The 14,030-nt window shown below is 41.5% G+C and overlaps 1 non-coding gene across 1 annotated transcript; it reads left to right on the top strand.

Annotated features, from left to right (window-relative positions):
• The first annotated feature begins 10,713 nt into the window (after positions 1 to 10,713).
• On the top strand, positions 10,714 to 10,821 carry LOC127740265 (small nucleolar RNA R71). Its single transcript, XR_008000945.1, has one exon. It is a non-coding gene; the product is annotated as a small nucleolar RNA R71 (small nucleolar RNA).
• The last annotated feature ends 3,209 nt before the right edge of the window (positions 10,822 to 14,030 follow it).

The following is a 14,030-nucleotide window of genomic DNA, read 5'->3' as shown; positions in this document are numbered from 1 at the left end:
CGAATAAAGTATGGACTATTATATATTGCTGGAAAGCCCTGGATGTCTACTTTCCAACAACGTTGAGAGCGCGCCAATTGGATTTCTGTAGCTCCAGAAAATCCATTTCGAGTGCAGGGAGGTCAGATTCCAACAGCATCAGCAGTCCTTTTGTCAGCCTTCTTCAGAGTTTTGCTCAAATCTCTCAATTTCGGCCAGAATTTACCTGAAATCACAGAAAAACACACAAACTCATAGTAAAGTCCAGAAATGTGAATTTAACATAAAAACTAATGAAAACATCCCTAAAAGTAGCTCAAACTTACTAAAAACTATATAAAAACAATGCCAAAAAGCGTATAAATTATCCGCTCATCAGAGACATAAAAGAATCGTTCATACAGTTCTTACGAGATAATGTCGACCTCTTTGCGTGGAAGGCCGCAGACATGCCAGGCATAGACCCCAAGTTAATGTGCCACAAACTAGCAGTCTACCCAGGATCTCGGCCAGTGCAACAGAGGCACAGAAAGCTTGGACCAAAACGCTCTCATGCTGTGGAAGAGCAGGTACAAGCTCTATTAGAGGCAGGATTCATAAGAGAAGTCCAAAACCCGTTATGGCTAGCCAACGTCATCTTGGTGAAAAAATCAAACAGGAAGTGGCGAATGTACACCGACTACACTGATCTCAACAAAGCCTGCCCAAAGGATCCTTATCCACTCCTAAGTATCGACGCACTGGTCGATGCCTCATTCGGATATAAATACCTCTCATTCATGGACGTATATTCGGGATACAATCAAATCCTAATGTATCCACCTGACCAAGAAAAAACTTCCTTCTTAACCCCAAAAGCAAACTACTGCTATGTTGTCATGCCTTTTGGTCTTAAAAATACAGGAGCTACTTATCAAAGGTTAATGAATAAGGTCTTTTCGGATCACATCGGAAAAATTATAGAAGTCTACGTAGACGACATGCTAATAAAGACACAAAATGAAGAGACACTATTGTCCAACCTGACCCAGTTGTTCGACACTATAAGACGGCATGGCATGCGACTCAATCCCGCAAAATGCACCTTCGCCATAGAATCCGGCAAAATTCTTGGGTTTTATGCTCACATAGAGAGGAATCGAAGCAAACCCGGATAAATGTCAGGCCATACTCGACATGAAGAGCCCAACTTATGTCAAAGAGGTACAACAACTCAATGGGAGGTTAGCAGCCTTGTCCAGATTTCTAGCCGGATCAGCAATAAGATCTCTTCCCTTCTACGCTACTCTAACGAAGGGAAAGAAGTTTGAATGGACAACAGAGTGCGAGCAGGCCTTCCAAGATTTCAAAAGGTTCCTGGGACAGCCACCTATCCTAACTCGGCCACGAGAAGGAGAACCACTCATATTGTACCTCGCAGTAGGAAGTCGGACAGTAGTCTCAGCACTAGTCTGAGAAAATGACAACGAGCAGGAACCCGTATACTTCATCAGTAAAGCGCTACAAGGAGCCGAGATGAACTACCAAAAAATAGAGAAGTTTTCCTACGCTCTCATACTAACATCTCGACGACTTTGTCCATACTTCCAAGCCCACACCATCAGGGTCCGGACCAACCAGCCCATAAAAGGGATCTTATAGAAAACAAACCTGGCAGGCAGAATCTTACAATGGGCAGTCGAGTTGCCCGAATTTGACCTCCAATACGAAGCTCGGATAGCCATCAAATCACAATACTTGGCTGACTTCATCGCAGAATTTACAGATACACCGGAAACCCCCCACAAAATGGAATCTCTACATGGACGGGTCCTCAAATAAAGCTGGAAGCGGCGCGAATGTGATAATTGAAAGTGACCAAGGAACCCAAATCGAACTCTCCCTCAAATTCGGGTTTCCTGCCTTAAACAACCAAGTGGAATATGAAGCACTGCTAGCTGGTTTGAAGCTGGCCAGGGAGGTTGGAGCTCAAAAGCTTATCATCTTTAGTGACTCACAGGTAGTCACTTCGCAAATAGCAGGAAGCTATCAAGTCAAATACCCCACTATGAAAAAGTATTTGGACAAAACCAGAGAACAGCTCGGACGCCTCGGAGAATATGAGATTCGTCACATACCCCAAGAACAGAATGCCTGAGCTGACGCACTCTCAAAGCTAGCCAGCACCAAACCAGGGGGTAACAATAGAAGCCTCATTTAAGAAATTCTACAAAATCCATCAATCTCTGAAGAAGAAAAAGTCCTGACCATAACAGGTCAGGATCAAGGATGGATGACTCCCATAATTAACTACCTCAAAACAGAAGCACTCCCCACAAAAGAAAAGGAGGCAAAGAGGTTAAAATGGGAGGCACAATACTACACTATCATAAACAATACTCTATACAAAAGAGGGATTTCTATACCATTGTTAAAATGCGTACTGACTTCTAACACGAAGGATGTCCTAGAAGAAGTACATAGCGGCATTTGTGGCAATCACCTAGGAGCACAGGCACTTACCAAAAAAGTACTTCGCGCAGGGTTATATTGGCCAACTCTACAAAGGGAAGCCACCGAGTTCGTAAAGACATGTCCATCATGTCAGAAACATGCCAACATTCACATTGCCCCACTAGAGAAGTTCATCAGCGTAACCTCACCTTGGCCGTTCGCAAAATGGGGACTCGACCTTCTTGGGCCCTTCCCTCAGATATCGGGACAAGTCAAATTCCTCATAGTGGGGATAGACTATTTCACAAAGTGGATCGAGGCAGAACCCCTAGCTAACGCCACAGCTCAAAGAAGTCGAAAATTCCTATATAGGAACATTGTCATGAGGTTCGGGGTTCCAAACTCCATCACCACAGACAATGGTACCCAGTTCACAGATGCAGGCTTCAGAAAGCTAGCAGCCGACTTGAATATAAAACAACAGTTCACTTTCGTAGAACATCCCCAAGCCAATGGACAAGCCGAAGCTGCCAACAAAGTCATATTGGCTGGGCTGAAACAGAGACTACAGGATGCAAAGGGAGCCTGGGCTGAGGAACTCCCACAAGTCCTATGGGCATATCGAACAACGCCACATTCCACCACAAGGGAATTACCCTTCCGATTAGCGTACGGAATGGAGGCAATGATCCCAGTAGAGATTGAAGAAAGGTCACCTAGAGTAATTCACTATAGTGAAGAAGCCAATTCCCAACTTCAAAGGGAAGAACTCGACCTGCTTCCGGAGGTACAAGAAAGAGCTCAGATTAGGGAAGAAGCATTAAAATGACGAATGGCTGCAAGATACAGTCAAAAGGTAGTACAGCGAGCTTTTGCTGAGAACGACCTCATCCTAATCCGTAATGACACTGGAATAGCCCGACCTGGAGAAGGAAAGCTGGCAGCAAACTGGAAAGGACCTTTCCGGGTCATAGAAGTACTTGGAAAGGGCTACTACAGACTGTCCGAACTCGAGGGGCGAGAGCTTCCTAGGTCATGGCACGCCTGCAACCTGAGAAGGTACTATAGCTAGGGATGATAAAGGATCTTAGGATAAAGCGCACTCTTTTTCCTGAAAAGGTTTTTTACCGAAGCGCCAGTCCAAGACCTACAAATCACCCGACTTAGAGGATAAGCCTCCCACATGTATATATTTGCATTTTCTTTTGAATAAAATCTGTCTAGGTCTTCTACAAATGTTCAAGCCACATTAATCTGAAACATTCATCACCCGATTATAAAGCTATAGATCGGCAGAAAGTGAAATTTAAATTCACTACGCGATCACGATAAAGACCAAAGATGAAAACCAAATTCATCAAAAGGTCGACCAAACGAGGGTTAAACCCAATCTCTACAAAATCGGCAAAGATGAAAACAGAATAATGCAAGAAGTTATAGAAAGTGATCCATATAAAGGACCTGACAAGGTCCTAATAAAATAGATTGCTAAAAAAATAACTTAAAAGCTGACCAACATAAAGAAGTCAGACCAGCCACAAAAACTGAAGTTATAAGTAAAGCCCTGGAAAGAGGTCTGGCCAGCCCTATAAAAGAGGATTACTATAACTTAAAGGAGCCCGATAGGATGAAGTCGGACTCCTACAAAGAAGTTATAAAAGTACTCCCTGAAAGAGACCTGAACAAGGTCCAAGAATGAGGATTACAAAAATAACTTAGAAGAGCCCGACATGACGAAGTCGGACTCCCACAAAGAAGTTATAAAAATAATCCCTGAAAGAGACCTGAACAAGGTCCAAGAAAGAGGATTACAAAAATAACTTAGAAGAGCCCGACATGACGAAGTCAGACTCCCACAAAGAAGTTATAAAAGTAATCCCTGAAAGAGACCTGAACAAGGTCCAAGAAAGAGGATTACAAAAATAACTTAGAAGAGCCCGACATGACAAAATCAACCCAAAACATAAAGCTACAAAGTAACCTCTGAAAGAGACCTAAATGAGGTCCAAAAAAGAGGATTACAAACAGCAATTGGTAGAAAAAACCGACCTGACAAAATCAGGCAACCACAGCGTAATTCTTTACAAAGACCTGAAATTGCTGAAAATAACATCAGGCAAAGGAATCAAGCCAATCAGGTCAGATTCTGACACTTCCAAAGTCTACAAAGGTACCAAGACGAGTATGATATAGAAACACAGTTATAATAGTAGCAAGCTTCAAAGGCCACCAAAAGTTAGCCCAAAAAGCACAAAAATCACTTTGTTTTTCAAGATAAAGTTGCTAAACAAGCAAATAAGAAAGTGTCAACAGTCAACGAAATACCATTTACAAAAGCGAAAGTTTAAAAGCCCACAAGTCAGGCTAACTACACACAATACCAAGAATAACTAAAGAGGATCCAAAGGCTTCCCAGTAGCGGCATCAACATGGGGCAATGGAGGGCGAGTTTGTAGTGGCACAGCATCCACTGTCCCATCCTCTCGGTTCAAGATCTAACAGTCAGGTTCCGACTCAATTCTGGCTGCAGGAGCTGAAGAAGTTGGCACGACAGAAGCCTTGGTGGAAGGCGCAGGAGGAGGCTCAGCATCATCATCATCAAGGTCATCAGGAACAATCTTACCATCCCTCACAATGTTGTCAAGTCTAAAGAGGGTAAGGTCGAGTTCGAGTGCAAGAACTCGTACCTATTCCTTTAAGTTCTCATAAGCAGCAGTCACGCTGTCTAAGAGGTGACCCTGGAGCTCGGCATAATCATCCTGGGCAGTTTCCAATTCACCACGGAGACGCACCATTTCTCTGTAAGCCGAAACATAGCTCTCCTTGTGTTTCACGCAGTGTCTTTGGCCAACTTCACAGAAGCCGCCAAAGCCACAGAACTAGTCTTTTCACCCTCTAATTCTTTCTCCACCTGCGCCAACTTTACCTCCAGCTCCTCCTTCAAACCTTTTATCCTATCAAACTCTGACTTAGCCTCCATCATGAAAGATTTGGTAGCATGGACCGGGATACCCTGAGTAGTCCGAAAAATAGCCGCACCCATATGAGCAATCTTCACACTACTTTTAGTTATGAACTCTAAGTGATGAAGAACGGACACATCATCCATTGAAAGACCTCCATAGGGGGCAATTTACTGGTCAACAAACTCAACAGCATCAAAATCAGGGGTGTCAAGGTTAAAAGGCTCAGATGTTTTTTGCTTTTTCGGAGGAGGAGCGCCAGAAGAAGCAGTCGAAGTTTGTGGAGGGTCAGCCAGATGAACTCGGGGAGTAGGCATCACCCTCCTTGGCGCGGGTGAACTTGACACGAGCGGCTTCACTTGAACTTGAGAAGACCCCTCTCCTGCTACCTTGGCCGATATGTTCTGAGCAGCAGCAGCCTTTCTTGCCTTTTTGAAGGCCTTCATGGAGTCATTATTTTTTGACATATCTGAAAAACAGAATCAACCACAGTAAAACATTACAATTGCATAATAAGAGGAAGTAAAGATAAAGAAACAATGGATAAAAAACAAGTCGGACTGTACCCAACACAGTTCGGACCAGGGATGGGTCCCCTAGAAACTTTTTGGTATCGAGATGGGGGTTCCCCCCATATGTCCTCTAGAACAATCATAAAAGCCCGCTCAACCTCGTTAAGCATCTCCCAGGTATAACGAGATACTGTCACATCCTTTTGCCATTCTAGAGGAAAATCAGGCTCATCATTTTCATCAAGAAAAAAGGGGCGGGCCCCCTTAACAGCTCGAACCTTAAAGAAATAGTTCTTAAAATCCTTAAAGGATTCATCATACATGGCAAAAACTTTATGTCCCTGAGCAGATATAAAAGAAACCCAAGAAGCTTTCTTTTTGGAAGAAGCCCCAAGCTTGGCCAAAACAAAAAGATAAAGAAAAATAGTCTGAGAAGGTCTGATGCCTAATTCATGACAAAGCAATTGAAAAATCTTGACAAAGCCCCAGGAATTCGGATGAAGCTGGGACGGGGCAACATTACACGACCACAACAAATCAGTCTCAAAAGCAGTAAAAGGAAAAGTAATGTTGAATTGGCTGAAGAAATATTCATAGGCATAAAAGAAAGGACGCTCCCCCTTGACTGAAGTCGGAAAGCAAACCCTCTCGTCAGAATCAGGCGCTACAAGCTCATAATCCCTCTCCTGGGCACCGCTACCACAAAACTCAGCATTCACCACCGAAACACACATTAAGACAAGGGAGTCCAACCAGTCGGACATCCCCTCAGAAACTTTGGAAGACGTCTCTACAATATTTTTGTGAGAAGACATGGCCAACTAGTCCTACAATCAAAGAAAAGATGGATTACTAAAACTACTCGAAGTACTAATCAAATATCTCAGGCAAGTCAGCGAAGAGCAGCTCAGCCATAACTGGATACAACTCAACAATATAAACATGCAAATAAATAAACCAGGCATATCAAATAAAAGGAAACCCCAGAACTTATGCCAAAAGATCCAGGGGCATCCTTTGGAGGCAGCAAAGGAATGAGGAGACAGGAAAATTTTCAAGTCTACATTTTGGCATCTCTCGAGCGAAAAAAACCCTCCTTCAAACCACAACATTTCAAAATCATAAAAACGTCATCATTTACCCAACAGTCTATCATCAAATGGAATTGTCAAGCATCAAAGCATGCCAAGTAGAAAATGATCAAAAATTGTATCTTCCTCAGAATCAAGCAAAGTTCGTATCAAACCAGAAGGCACAATCAAGAGTAGTAACAAAAATTCAAAGCCCTAAGAGTAGCAACTATCAAAAAAAGAACGGCAAAAGATCAGGCAAATTAAGGAAGCCCTAAAATAGTGCACATTGCAGAAACAATCAGACACAAGCAAGCAAAAGAAGATTCAAACTTTTTAAAAATAAAAGATCGAGACTCTCTTAAAAAGGGGGTAAAACAACGAAGAAGTACAAAAAAATCAGAAAAAAGAACCAACCTGGAAAAATTGAAAGCTTCAACGAAATTGGAAGGAGGAAGTGGAGTCAGAGAGTCGCCCTCTCACAAAGAAAGGAAAGCACAGAACAATTACCGAAGCAACGTCACAGGAAGAAAAACAAAAAGCTGCAAACTTCAAGCAAGAACAGAAAGAGAGAAAGAAAAGGGAAGTTACGGAGAAGAGAAATCGTTTTTCTCTGAAGAATCAAAATTCAAAAGGGAAAGATTAAAGAGAAACGGCGCAATTAAAAAACAATTAATGAGGGGATTAAACCCTCGCTTGTTCCCAAGGCCAAAAGCGCTAATGTAAAAGCGCGTGCTTTAAAAGAAAGCCAACGTTCCACATTCAAAGGAGAACTCTACCGAAGAAATCGACAAAATGCTCAAGTTCGGTTTCACTGGAGAAGGATCGAAGTCCTAAGACTAAAAGACTCGACCTTAAAAACCAAGCTCGAACAGGGGCACTGTTCATACCCTGAGACGAGCTGTCTGACCCGGGATGTTCTACCGACAAAGCAACCGACCTCTTCAGGTCAGGACACTCCGACCTCTTCTCAAAGAGCTCGGCCAAATTACCAGAAAAGCCCAATAAAGGGCCCAAAGAGAGGAACATGACCCGAATCCAAAGGCAGACCAAGCCTATAGAGATAAAGGCGATTCCCTTAAAGATAAGATGACCTCGCTCGAAGATAAAGATAAGATAAGATAACTAACATATCTTATCTAAGAAAGGTCGTTTTACACCATTATAAATACACTGGAGCACCCAGGTATAACTCATACTCTAATCCTACTAAAAAAACCTACTTCATACCCTTGCTAACTTAAGCATCGGAGTCCCTTGCAGGTACCACCACCCTCCGGTAATAAAGGATCAGCACCATCACTCCGTCCAATAAGTCGGACACGACAGCTCTGATCGATACAGAAGATCTCGTCCGAGATCGACCTACAGTTTCAGGTAATCCTCGGAATAGTAGGTGAGTTATATGATGGGAAATAGTGGATGGATGTGAGTGGTGAAGAGATTATGGGGAAGAGGGTAAGATTTGATAGGTGAATGGTGTTTGGGGATAGGTGGGTTGTATGATGGTTTTGGAGGAGAAATGGAGGTGATTGGTGGAGGTTATTTTAGGGAAGAGTGTTATGAAAAGGTGTGAAGAGGAGAGAGAGTAAGTTGGGGTAGGTGGGATCCTATGGGGTCCACAAATCCTGTGGTGTCAATGATTTCTCATCCCTGCACCTTTCTGGTGTTCAAACACCCTCTGTGTGGCATTTCTGGCGTTGAATGCCAGGCTGCTACCCATTTCTGGTGTTAAACGCTAGTCTGGCTGCCAGTTCTAGCGTTTAACGCCAGCCAGACACCGGATACCCTTTTTTGGCATTAAACACCAGTCTGTGTGCCATTTTTGGCGTTTAACGCCCAGAATGGTGCCAGACTGGGCATTAAATGCCCACTTTGCTAGCCTTACCAGCGTTTGAATGCCAGTAAGTTTGTCCTCCATGGTGTGCTATTTTTGATGCTGTTTTTTATTCTTGCTTTATTTTTGCAGCTATTTTTGTGACTTCACATGATCATCAACCTAAAGAAGACATAGACTAAAACTAGAAAATAGAATGAAAAAGTAATTAATATAGATAAATAAAATTGGGTTGCCTCCCATTAAGCGCTTCTTTAATGTCAATAGCTTGACAGGAAACTCTTACAGAGATTCACAGATGCTCAGAGCATGGTTGTGGCCTCCCAACACCAAACTTAGAAATTGAGTATGGGGGCTCTGTCTGACTTTGTATTCAAAGAAGCTTTTCATGCTTCTTTTCCATGTCTACAGAAGAAGATCCTTGAGTCTTGAACACAAGGTAGTCCTCATTCAATTGAAGGACTAACTCTCATCTGTCTACATCAATCACAGCCCTTGCTGTGGCTGGGAAGGGTCTTCCAAGGATGATGGATTCATCATCATCATTCCTAGTGTCTAGAATTATGAAGTCCGCAGGGACGTAAAGGCCTTCAACCTTCACTAAGACATCCTCTACAAGTCCATAAGCCTGTTTCATTGATTTATCTACCATCTCTAGTGAGATTCTTGCAGTTTGTACCTCAAAGATCCCAGTTTTTCCATTACAGAGAGTGGCATGAGGTTGATACCTAACTCCAGGTCACACAGAGCCTTTTCAAAGGTCATGGTGCCTATGGTGCAAGGTATTAAGAACTTCCCAGGATCCGGTTTCTTTTGAGGCAATGTCTGCTGAATCCATGTATTCAGTTCATTGATGAGCAATGGAGGTTCATCCTCCCAAGTTTCATTACCAAATAACTTGGCATTCAGCTTCATGATTGCTCCCAAATAGTGAGCAACTTGCTCTTCAACAATGTCTTCACCCTCTTCAGAGGAAGAATATTCATCAGAACTCATGAATGGCAACAGTAAGTTCAGTGGAATCTCTATGGTCTCTGTATAAGCCTCAGATTCCTTTGGTTCCTCAATAGGGAACTCCTTATTGGTCAGTGGACATCCCTTGAGGTCTTCCTCACAGGGAATCACAGACTTTTCACTCTCTCCAGGTTCGGCCACTTTGGATGTGGTTATGGCCTTGCACTCTCTTTTGGGATTTTCTTCTGTATTGCTTGGGAGAGTACTAGGAGGAGTTTCAGTAACTCTTTTACTCAGATGACCCACTTGTGCCTCCAAATTTCTAATGGAGGACCTTGTTTCATTCATGAAACTGAGAGTGGTCTTAGATAGATCAGAGACTATGTTTGCTAAGCCATAGAGGCTCTGCTTAGAATTCTTTTTCTGTTGCTGAGAAGATGATGGAAAAGATTTGCTATTGCCAAACTTATTTCTCCCACCATTATTGTTGTTGAAGCCTTGTTGAGGCTTCTGTTGATCATTCCATGAGAAATTTGAATGATTCCTCCATGAAGGATTATAGGTGTTTCCATAGGATTCTCCCATGTAATTGACCTCTTCCATTGCAGGATTCTCAGGGTCATAAGCTTTTCCTTCAGAGGAGGCTTCTTTAGTACTGCCGGATGCAGCTTGTAATCCAGTCAGATTCTGAGAAATCATATTGACTTGCTGAGTCAATATTTTTTTCTGAGCCAATATGGCATTTAGAATATCAATCTCAAAAACTCCTTTCTTCTGAGTCATCCCATTATTCATAGGCTTTCTTTCAGAAGTGTACATGAACTGGTTATTTACAACCATCTCAATGAGTTCCTGGGCTTCTACAGGGTTTTCAGATGAAGAGATCCACTAGCAGAATGGTCCAATGACATCTTAGATAATTCAGACATACCATCATAGAATATGCATATGATGCTCCATTCTGGAAGCATGTCAGAAGGACACCTTTTGGTTAATTGCTTGTATCTTTTCCAAGCTTCATAGAGGGATTCACCTTCCTTCTGTTTAAAGGTTTGGACTTCCACTCTAAGCTTGCTCATCTTTTGAGGTGGAAAGAATTTCGTCAAGAAAGTATTGACCAACTTGTCCCAAGAGTTCATGCTTTCTCTAGGTTGTGAGTCTAACCATGTTCTAGCTTTGTCTCTTACAGTAAAAGGGAAAAGCATAAGTCTATAGACCTCGGGATCAACTCCATTGGTCTTGACAGTATCACAGATCTGTAAGAACTCAGCTAATAACTGATGAGGATCTTCTAATGGAAGTCCATGAAACTTGCAATTCTACTGCATTAGAGAAACTAATTGAGGCTTAAGCTCAAAGTTGTTTGCTCCAATGGTAGGAATTGAGATGCTTCTTCCATAGAAATTGAAAGTTGGTGCAGTATAGTCACCAAGCATCTTCCTTACATCTCTAGCATTGTTGTTGGGTTCAGCTGCCATGTCTGCTTCTTTTTCGAATTTCTCTGTAAAGTTCTCTCCGGAGTGTTGTGCTTTAGCTTCTCTTAACTTCTTCTTCAGAGTCCTTTCAGGTTCAGGATCAGCTTCAACAAGAATGTTTTCATCCCTGTTTCTGCTCATATAAAAAAGAAGAGAACAAAAGGGAGTAGTGGAATCCTCTATGTCACAGTATAGAGACTCCTTGATGTGTCAGAGGAAAAGGAGTAGAAGAATGAGAAGAGAGAGGAGGTGAGTTTGAAAATTTTTTAGATGAGTGGAGGAAGAATGTTAGCAATTAAATAAAATAAATAGAAAGAGATAAGAGAGAAGGAGTTTTCGAAAATTTAAAAGAAATAACAAAAAAATAGAATTTAAAAAAAAAAAGATATGATTGAAAAAGATCTGATTGAAAAAGGATATAATTGAAAAGATATTATTGAAAAGAAAATTGAAAAAATTTAAATTTGAAACGAAATTACCTCCCCTGTGTCATCCTGGCGTTAAACGCCCAGGATGCTATCCATTCTAGCATTTAATGCCCAGAATGCTACCTCTTTGGGCGTTTAACGCCCAGCCAGATACCCTGGCTGGCGTTAAACGCCAGAAATCCTTCTTTACTGGGCATTTTTCTAAACGCCTAAAATGCTGCCAATTCTGGCGTTAAACGTCGAGAATACTGCCCATTCTGGCGTTTAACGCCCAGAATGATAGCTTTACTAGCTTTAAATGCCCAGAATGATAGCCATTTTGGCGTTTAACGCCCAAAGTGCCTTTTTACTGGCGTTTTTATGCCAGTGAGCTCTTTTTCTCTATGATTCTTCTTCCTTATGTTCTGAATCTTCATTTCTCTTTATTATTTACCTGAATATATATTTTTTATTTTTGAATTTTTTAATGAAGAGTGAGAAAAACAACCAAATGAAATAAAACATAAAAATGCAAGATCAAAACAAGTAATACATGCAAGGACACTTTGAATGTCAAGATGAACACCAAGAACACTTTAAAGATCATGATAAACATCAAGGACATATTTTTGAAAATTTTTTTGAAAAGAAAGACATGCAAGACACCAAACTTAGAAATTTTGAATGTTCAAACACTATGATTTTGAAAATGCATATGAAAAACAACATAAAACACAAAACAGGAAAATCATGAGATCAGACAAAGGAAATCATAAAGAACAACTCGAAGATCACAGAAGAACACAATGCATGTATTTTCAAAAACTTAAGAAAATTAAAAACATGCAATTGACACTAAACTTAAAATTTGACACTAGACTCAAACAAGAAACACAAAATATTTTTGTTTTTTTATGATTTTATTAAAATTCTTTTTGTATTTTTTGAAAATAAAAATAAAAAGCTTAAACATACAATAAAATTACCCAATCTAAGCAACAAGATGAACCGTCAGTTGTCCAAACTCGAACAATCCCTGGCAACGGCGCCAAAAACTTGGTGCACAAAATTGTGATCACACTTTTCACAACTCCGTACAACTAACCAGCAAGTGCACTTGGTTATCCAAGTAATACCTTACGTGATTAAGGGTCGATCCCACGGAGATTGTCGGCTTGAAGCAAGCTATGGTTATCTTGTAAATCTCAGTCAGGCAGAATCAAATGGTTATGAGGTGTTGATAATTAAAAGATAAATAAAATATAAAATAAGATAGAGATACTTATGTAATTCATTGGTGGAAATTTCAGATAAGCGTTTGGAGATGCTTTATTGCTTCTGAACCTCTACTTTCCTATTGTCTTCATCCAATCATGCGCACTCCCTTCCATGGCAAGTTGTAAGTTGGTGGATCACCGTTGTCAATGGCTACCATCCGTCCTCTCAGTGAAAATAGTCCAACTACGGTTCTCACCGCAGGATTAATCATCTGTCGGTTCTCACTTGTGTCGGAATAAGATCCATTAATCCTTTTGCGCACTGTCACTGCGCATAACAGTTGCGAGTTTGAAGCTCGTCACAGTCATCCCCTCCCAGATCCTACTCGGAATACCACAGACAAGGTTTAGACTTTTCGGATCTCAGGAATGCTGCCAATTATTTCTAGCCTATACCACGAAGGTTCTAATCTCACTTATTTGAATGCTCTGTTGTTAGGAGATGCTAGTAAAATGCATGGATTAGAGACCCAAGAGAATATAGTCCAGCTGGCATCCAATGACTACGTTGAACATCATGTAGATAGCTTGTGGTTGTCAGGCACGTGGATATTGGCTAAGCGAGTACTGAAGATAGTGGGTGATTGTCATGGGTCACCCCTTCAGTCTGACTTAACTGAATTAAGTACAAGAGTATATATTGGAGAAGAAGTTGGCGTGAATTGAAGGAAAAACAATAGTACTTGCATTACTTCATGAGGAACAGCAGAGCTCTTCACCTTAATCTATGAGGTGTAGAAACTCCACCATTGAAAAAACATAAGAATAAAAGGTCTAGGCATGGCCGAATGGCCAGCCTCCCAAATGGCATAAGAATTCAAAAACAGGGGAAGAAGACCCCCAATACAATAATAAAAAGTGCTATATATACTAAACTAGTTACTAGGGTTTACATAAAATCAGTAACTAAGTGCAGATAGTGCAAAAATCCACGTTCGGGGCCCACTTGGTGTGTGTTTGGGCTAAGGTTTGAAGCTTTCACATGCATAGGCTCTTCTTGGAGTTAAACGCCAGCTTGGGTGCCAGTTTGGGCCTTTAACTCCAGCTTTGGTGCCAGTTCTGGCATTTTACGCCATAAAAGGGTCTCTAGTGGGCGTTTGGACGCCAGCTTGGGCCGTCAAAT

This window comes from Arachis duranensis, chromosome 6, assembly GCF_000817695.3.
Source record: "Arachis duranensis cultivar V14167 chromosome 6, aradu.V14167.gnm2.J7QH, whole genome shotgun sequence".
Lineage (NCBI taxonomy): Eukaryota > Viridiplantae > Streptophyta > Magnoliopsida > Fabales > Fabaceae > Arachis > Arachis duranensis.
This window is presented reverse-complemented; position numbering and strand designations above follow the sequence as displayed.